Consider the following 8,733-nt stretch of genomic DNA (forward strand, 5'->3'; position numbering starts at 1 on the left):
TGAGCTTTGGAAACAGATGGGGCCAAGTCGAGACTGTATGGCGAATGATCGATAATAGTGGAAGTTTCACACCGTCATGTTACACGCCATAATTCAGAGCATTCTAACGGCAGAGGGCTGTAAATATAACATGAAGAATAAGGATGTATAACGTTCGTTTTATTGGAAAAGCTTTAAGAGTTTTCATATAAAAAATTCGGCGGCATTACTTTTCAGCACCTCCTCGTATACACGGTGGTCCATTGATCGTGACCGGGCCAAATATCTCACGAAATAAGCGTCGAACGAAAAAACTATAAAGAACGAAACTTGTCTACCTAGAAGGGAGAAACCGGATGGCGCTATGGTTGGCCCGCTAGATGCGCTGCCATAGATCAAACGTATATCAACTGCGTTTTTTAGATAGGAACCCCCATTTTATTACATATTCGTGTAGTACGTAAAGAAATATGAGTGTTTTAGCAGAACCTACCTGTTACCAATCTCTTCGTCTAAAATTGTGAGCCATATGTTTGTGACTATTACAGTGCCATCCATAACAAAGCGAAATAAGTGGTCCAACTAAAACATTCACTCTTCTTTACGTACTACACGAATATGTAGTAAAAATGGGGGTTTCTATTTTAAAAAAACGCAGTTGATATCCGTTTGGCCTATGGCAGCGCCATCTATCGAACCAACCATAGCGCCATCTGGTTTCCCCCTTCAAGATAGACCAGTTTCGTTCTTTGTAGTTTTTTCCTTTGACGCTTATTTCGTGAGATATTTGGCCCGGCCACTATCAGTGGACCACCCTGTATACACAGTTTCTAACTATTGCTACTTGTTTTATCGCGTTAGAAAGTTCAAGATTATACTTCTTACTGAGTGGGTAATGATAGTATTTTGAATTTTTAAACTCTGTCAGCAATTATATGAAATTCTGGAAAATACTTTTTTTGTTTCCCGTGGCAGCGGTTAGACAGGTAGCCTGCAACTTTGACCGTGCCTCGGACTAACCTTTTAGTAATATAGTCGTCCAGTTATTCAACACTGGAGGTTCTTGGTGGTCTAACGCCCGGCGGTCCCAGCTGTTTCTGCAGCAGCGCTTTCCCCTGCTTCCGGCGCCCTGCATGGCCAATTAGAGCCTGCGGCGGTGACGACGCAGCACCGACTGCCGACGGCCGTGTTGCGGCGAGGCGACGCGTGTCCCTGCCGCCGCAGGCGCACCTCACGCCCCCGGGCCCCTGGCACCGCCACAGGCTCGTGCGCCTCCCGCCCCCAGCTCCGACTGCGGTCGCCGGCATCGCTCATTACTGCCACCCGCTCCCAAATTAACGGCCGCTTACGCAGAGCATGCTGGGAAGACGGAGCCGTGGTCTCTTGTCTGCTAACCTCGGTGCTTTGCAGGCAGGACCGCAACTGCGGAAGAACACGACGTGGAGAAGCCGAGTGAGACGCTTACAAGCCACTCAGACCTCATCCGCGAACCCAGTAAGCAGGATCGAATGTACTCGCTTCGGATACACGTTTTCTGAACTAGAGGACATAACTTATATTATGTGTATGCCGCGTACGCACGTGTAATAAGTGATATGTGTCCGTAACTAACAAATTACTAGTCGACCAGAATATTATTGCACCTAGGAATGAGGGTGCTTTGGTCGGCTTATCGTGAGTTCTCGTCGCTACATTTCATGAAGACACGCTGAACCACTTGTTAGTATATGCGCAGCTATCATGGATTCACTCACAGTGCAATGTGCTTTCCTTAGTCACCATTAATTGTTTGCTGTAACGTCACCAGGTGTGGCTGATAACAACCATTGGAGACCAAGTGCAATAATATCGTTGTCAGATACTACACGACATGGCTAACTGAAGCCAGAGTCAGAAAGTCGCTGCAACGACGTGTTTACGGTCGAGGATGTTAACGCAGATGAGTGGTAAAAACAATCCTATAATGTTCGAATAAAATTGGTGGTGTGCTGCCCGATACAGTCATGTTGATTAAATATCTAGCAGTAGTGCTGCAAAAGCTATATGAAATGCAATTTGTAGTTAAGGTCGGTAGTAGAGAAAGCGATTGGTCGACTTCCGTTTATTGGGACCATTCTATGGCAGTGTAGTTCATCTATAAAGATCACGTATAGAACGCTAATGCAACCCATTCTTGAGTACTGCTCGAGTTTTCAGGATCCTTTAGAGGTAGGATTAACATGCCTCTGAAACACTTCAGAAGCGTGCTCCTAGATATTTTACCGATAGGTTCGATAAACGAACAAGTATTTTGGGGATGTTTCGTGAACTCAAATGAGAATCACCGAGCGAGGTGGCGCAGTGGTTAGACACTGGACTCGCATTCGGGAGGACGACGGTTCAATCCCGCGTCCGGCCATCCTGATTTAGGTTTTCCGTGATTTCCCTAAATCACTCCAGGCAAATGCCGGGATGGTTCCTCTGAAAGGGCACGGCCGACTTTGTTCCCCATCCTTCCCTTATCCGATGAGACCGATGACCACGCTGTCTGGTCTCCTTCCCCAAAAACAACCAACCAACCAACCAATCAAATGAGAATCCCCGAAGTGAAGACGACGTTCTTTTCACGAAACACTGTTGGGGATATTTATACAACCGGCATTTGCGGCTGACTGCAGAACGATTCTACTGTCGTGAACGCACATTTCGCGTAAGGACTGCGAGCAAATCAAGAGGAATTTTAACTGGTACATAGGCATGTAGACAATCGTTTTTTTTCTTTCTTTGATTTGCGAGCGAAAAGCGAAAAACTAGTAGTGTGACAGGGTACCTTCCAATATGAACCGTTTAGCGGCTTGCCGAGTTTGTAAGTAGATGTAGGTGAGGCAGAGGGAGAGTGGCACGGAAGCATCCTGTATCATAATTTACCAATGTACTCTGCAAGCCACCGCGTTGTGTGTGGCTAAGGGTACATACTGCTACATACTGCGTCGGAACAGTTTGTACTGTACGCTATTTCCGTCGCCAATGGTAAGCGGGAAGAACTAATTCTGGACCGGTATTCGTTGTTATTGTTGTCATTGTTGTTGTGGTCTTCAGTCCGAAGACTGGTACGATCAGTTCTCCACTGCGTCCTGTGAAAGCCTGTTTATCTCTGCCGTACTATAGATGCCTATATCAATTTCAACCGACTAACTTTAGTCCAATACAGATCTCCCTCTATAGTCTCTCCCTACACCCATACCAAACGGGCTATTCCCTTATGCCTCAGGATGTTTTTTCCAACCGATTCCTTCATTTATTCAAGTTGTGGCATAAATTTCTTATCTCCTCATTTTGCTTCACCTCCTCTGCGTTAGTTATCTGATGTACCCAATTAATCGTCAGCGTTATTCTGCAGCACCACATTTGAAAAGTTTCCATTCTGTTCTTGTCTCAGAAGTTTATCGCCCACGTTTCAGTACCGTAAAAAGCAACACTCGAGGCGGATACTTTCAGAAAGCTTAAATTTATATTAGTTGTTAACAAATTCACCTTCTTTCAGAAATTATTTTTCTTACTATTTCCAGCCTACATTTTATATCCTCCTGTTACTGTCGTCATCAGTTATTTTGCTACTCAAATAGCAAAACTGAGATTTAATTTTAATATGTCATTGGCTAATTTAATTTCCTCAGCTTCGGCTGATTTACTTCAACTGCATTCCATTATACTTGTTTTATTTTTGCTGACATTCATTCTATAACCTTTTACTGAGACACCATCCATTCCGTTCAATTAATATCACAACTTACTTACCGTCCCTGACAGAATTACAATGTCATTGGAAGTTTCTAGTTTTTATTTCTTCTACCTGAGCTTTAACTCCCTTTCCGACTTTCTCCGTGGTCTCCTTTACTGCTTGTTCATTTTACAGATTGAATGACACTGGCTGCATGCTACAACTCTTCTTAATTACTGACTCCCATTCATGTCCTGCGACCCTTATAACTGCAGTGTTTAGCGCCCGAAAACCTCAAACCACACACACACACACACACACACACACACACACACACACACACACACACAAGTTGGAAATAACCTAGCTCACGCTGTATTTAAACCGAGCTACCTCCAGAATTTTAGTGAGTGTGTTCCAGTCAATACCGAAGCGTTAGAGAATGCATCAAATGCTGTGAACGTGGTTTCCTTTCCTTTACCTTGTCTGGTAGAATACATCATAGAGTCAACACTGCACCGCGTGCTTTTACATTTTTTTCTCCTTAATCCGAACCGATCTTCCCAGAGGTCGGATTCTACAAGTCTTTCCATTCGTATAAATACGAATTGCTGTCATTTTTCCGGTGTGGAATTACTCGAAGCGCGCACAATCGAAATTTTGAGGCTGAGGATCTTTTCTAAATACCGTGCTTTTCTAGAAGCTTTTCCGATAGCATTTTGATTATCATTCCTATGACTCTCTGGCACTGTCGATGCGAACCAATGACGAATTGCAAAGTGCTTCTTTGAATCTTCTATTTCTTCCGTTAACTGAAGATGGCAGTCCCAAGAAATTTTTCAAAGAGATGCCCTCTAGGACACCCATTTCGCCGGTGTAAAAGAGCTCCTTTGGTTTCTTTACATACAACTGAGTTTGGCATCTTTCCCTCTGGCTACAGTTACGTGGGTTATCCACGTGAAGGCGCGCTGGACTGAGTACACTTGACTGATAAGTCATCGTGTTGTCCAATGATAACAGTTGTTTTCTGGTATTTACTCGAATTACATTACATAAATTTACGTTTCTGGTCAGCTGCCAGCCTTAGCGACGAGCATTGAGGCCTCCCCGCGCTTCGTAACAGTTTTGAAACAATGCAGCTCCCCGTATTCACCTGTGTAGTCTGCCTTAGTGAGCTACAACCTAGTTTACCCGGTCATATCGTTTGCATAAACGGTCCATTCTCATTTAGAATCACGCTCCGTTATCTTTACTATTTTTGAGGTCACGAATGGTGGCGGTCATGTTTAGGCTGGTTCTGTGCACCTACCTCACACATTCTCCGACAGCCGCCGAGCGTTCAGTAGTGTCGTGACTTCAGGTTCTCTTCTCCCCAGTTCTATTCACTGCCTCATCATTAGTTACGTGATCTACCCATCTAATCCTCAGCATTCTTCTGTAGCACCACATTTCGAAAGCTTATATTTTCTTCTTGTTTAAACTGTTGATCGTCCACGTTTTACTTACATAAAAGGCTACATTCCATAGGAATACTTTCACAAAGGACTTACCGACACTTGAATCTATACTCGATGTTAATAAATTTCTCTTCTACAGAAATGCTTTTCTTGCCATTGCCAGTCTACTGTTATATCCTCCCTACTTCGACCATAATTAGTTTTTTTCTTCCCAAATATCAGAACTCATCTACTGCTTTAAGTGTCTCACTTCTTAATCTAATTCAATAAGCATCACCTGATTTAATTCGACCACATTCCATTATCCTCGTTTTGCTTTTGTTGATGTTCGTCTTATATTCTCTTTTCAAGATACTGTCTATTCCATCGGTTCCGTCTACTGACGCTAAAATCAAAGCGGGGGGAGGGGGAGGGGCTGGTTGGCTTTTGGCTTATCTCCTAGCGTGGACGCCGGGTCGAATGTTCATTGATTAGTAGCGGTTTGTTGTATCTGTAGGACGGGTGTGTATTTAAGTTTTTGAGAACAGCTTAAAGTTGCACTTCATATGTTTCATTGTCCAGTTTCTCTCTTCAGTTTAACAAAAGCATCAGCAGAAACTCTGAGATTGGCATTTTAAGGTACAGTACTTGGCTGTTACATTCAAAAACGGAAGCTGTCAGTTAAACATACTGGGTGAGACTTGTGACTGTTATGAAAAATTTAATTTCAACTCTTTCCCCTGTAGGCAATGCATTCCCTCGCTAAGGATGTGTATTTATTGTGTTTGAAAACACGGGAGTAGGGAGTGGAATATGGTGAGAACATTACATCAGATAGACTTTTACCATTAATAGGAATGTTTATGAGCACCTATGAACAGCGATCATTTAAAAAAAAGGTAAACTGAAAAGACTCGACGTTTGGAGGGAAATAACACAGCTATTGGAAAGTGATATGATAATATACACGATGTGAAAAAGATAATGATGTCTTTATTGACACCTTTTTGCCTCGAACGACGAAAAGAAACAAACAAAACTGCTAGTGACTATTAACTTTCTGTTTCGGGTACAGCTCTCCTAAAAAGTCGTTACCTTTGGAAAATTTAGGGCGTACCACAACTCAGTAAAATTTCGAAATCGGCAATTTTCATGACGGAAAAATTATGAAGTAGCCCATATTCCGCTTAAGCTTTAAGTTAGACATTAATTTTGTCCCAAGACGTTGCTCTTTATTTTTAAAAAGAGATGTCGTCCACCAGATTCGCTTTTTCGCCTTCTTCTTTTTCTGGTGATCGGTTTCTGGCAGTAAAATACTTTTTCGTAAGGATAAATGTCTGCCATCAGTTGCAAATAAAATCACAATAAAATTTTTTTTGCAACTGATGACTGAAATTTATCCTGAAAAAAAAAAACAGTGCCACAGTTCATGAATGAAATAGTAAAATAAATGCTATACATGTGACGACTGCTAAATGCTCTCCTTCCCTCATAATATCGGCAGTCGAAATTGTAATTAACACGCTATTTTATAATAATAACAGAAAGGGTGCAACGTCGGGAAGTTATCAGAGCCGACTACGATGCCACATGGCCATTCCCATTGGCCCCAAGCCCTTCGTTTGGTGTGGCTGAGAAGCCGAACTCCAGTACATTAACAACCAAAGTTCGGCATAATCCAGTCTCTCCGATTCGTTGGCCTGCTGTGTATGCGCACTTTAAACCATTCAGGGAAACCACGAGAACCCAAAATAAGAATGACCCGACGGGGACTTCGACACCAGCTCTGATGAAAGCGAGTCTAGTCCTTTACCACTTCTCTATCATGTTCGCGAAGATACTCGAATCCTGATCCGTTCGGTATCACGAGCCGCCTCCTGTAATACGCACTCGAGCGATTTATCTTCGAAACCTAGCAAGAGTGTTCCATCGCCTTATATTTCACCTTTGTTTCTCCTTTCTCCCTCTAGATAATGAACAATTCGATGAAATTACTGGCAAATCATCGCGGCCGTGCGTAAACACATCTTCGCCATTTTTTTTCTGCTTGCACTATGAAGCAACAAAGCGCATTACTTCGGTCTGGGACGTGGTTGTGCCTAGCAACATGATTGTAAGATTTCCCGCTACTGGTTAGTATTGCGGTGTGCATTAACGAGTGATACAGGCTTATAGGCTTGCGCTGAGTATGAACTACATCTCTAGTGAACTGGACGCCGAATGGCGGTGCAACCTCACCACTCCTGCCTTTCCTCTTTCAATATAAATGCGTTAGAGAAACGTGAACTTGTGAGCATGTATGCAACTTTACTAAAAAAATGGCTCTGAGGACTATAGGACTTAACTTCTGAGGTCATCAGTGCGCTAGAACTTAGAACTACTTAAACCTAACTAACCTAATGACATCACACACATCCATGCCCAAGGCAGGATTCGAACCTGCGACCATTGCGGTCGCGCGGTTCCGGACTGTAGCACCCAGAACCGCTCCGCCACTCTGGTCAGCAAACTTTTCTCAGTCGCTTCCATCTTTTAGAGAGTGCTGAGATGTGACATGCATTTCAGACAATTTTTGACGTTTTATCGACTTACATTGTCGGTTTGATTCCAAATTAAACTATAAGTACCGCATACTCATCTCAGCTCCACACAAATGTAGCCGCTTTTCGCGTGGTGGAAGAAGAACAGCTGAATATGCTCGTTGGCATCATTCATGAGATGTATGTGGGAGATATTTAGAATTTTTCTAGGACAGAATAAAGTTATCGGAATGTATATTAATAACAAAAACTGTAACTAAAGAGCCGTTTGCGAAGTAACTGCTAATGAGTGACTACCAGTCGCCAATGAGTTAAGTACGAAATATAGTCATTATAAACCTATTTTAAATGTAAGCTTTTCGATTAATTCCCTATTCATCTGGACTCAAGGTTCGGCTCACTTGCCAATTCAAATAATAATAAGCGATCAATCTAGAGAGACTATCAGACACGCAGTCAGCCGGAAATGGAACACAAATGGCTCTGAGCACTATGGGACTTAACTGCTGAGGTCACCAGTCCCCTAGAACTTAGAGCTACTTAAACCTAACTAACCTAAGGACATCACACACATCCATGCCCGAGGCAGGATTCGAACCTGCGACCGGAGCGGACGCGCGGTTCAAGGCTATAGCGCCTAGAACCGCTCGTCCACCATCTGCCGGCAAATGGAACACAAACAAAGCCTACTGGAAGCTATACGATGTACTACTGGAATATATACTGAAATCGATCATCGAAACTAGGGAGCCCGAAATAGTCCATGGAGTCTTAGTATCGCTTATCCGCGAAGCAGCAGAAGTCTTATGACCTCAAAACGACATAAGTGGACTCCTCATAAGACATCGCTCTGTTGGTGGGATTCAGAATGTGACACAGCCCTCAAGAAACCAAATTAGGCGTTAAGAAAATACAAAAAGCCCTCAATTGCTCTTAACGAGGCACAAGCTGCAGCCAAGAAAATTTTCAAGTAGAAAAAAAGAAAATCGTGGCAAAAATTCTAGATGCGGTCTGAAAAGAAACGCAGTTAATCAGGAAATGGAAAATTGTATGGGACAAAAAAAACGGTCTCTGAGTG

The sequence above is a fragment of the Schistocerca americana genome, chromosome 8 (genome assembly GCF_021461395.2).
Source record: "Schistocerca americana isolate TAMUIC-IGC-003095 chromosome 8, iqSchAmer2.1, whole genome shotgun sequence".
NCBI classification, from domain to species: domain Eukaryota; kingdom Metazoa; phylum Arthropoda; class Insecta; order Orthoptera; family Acrididae; genus Schistocerca; species Schistocerca americana.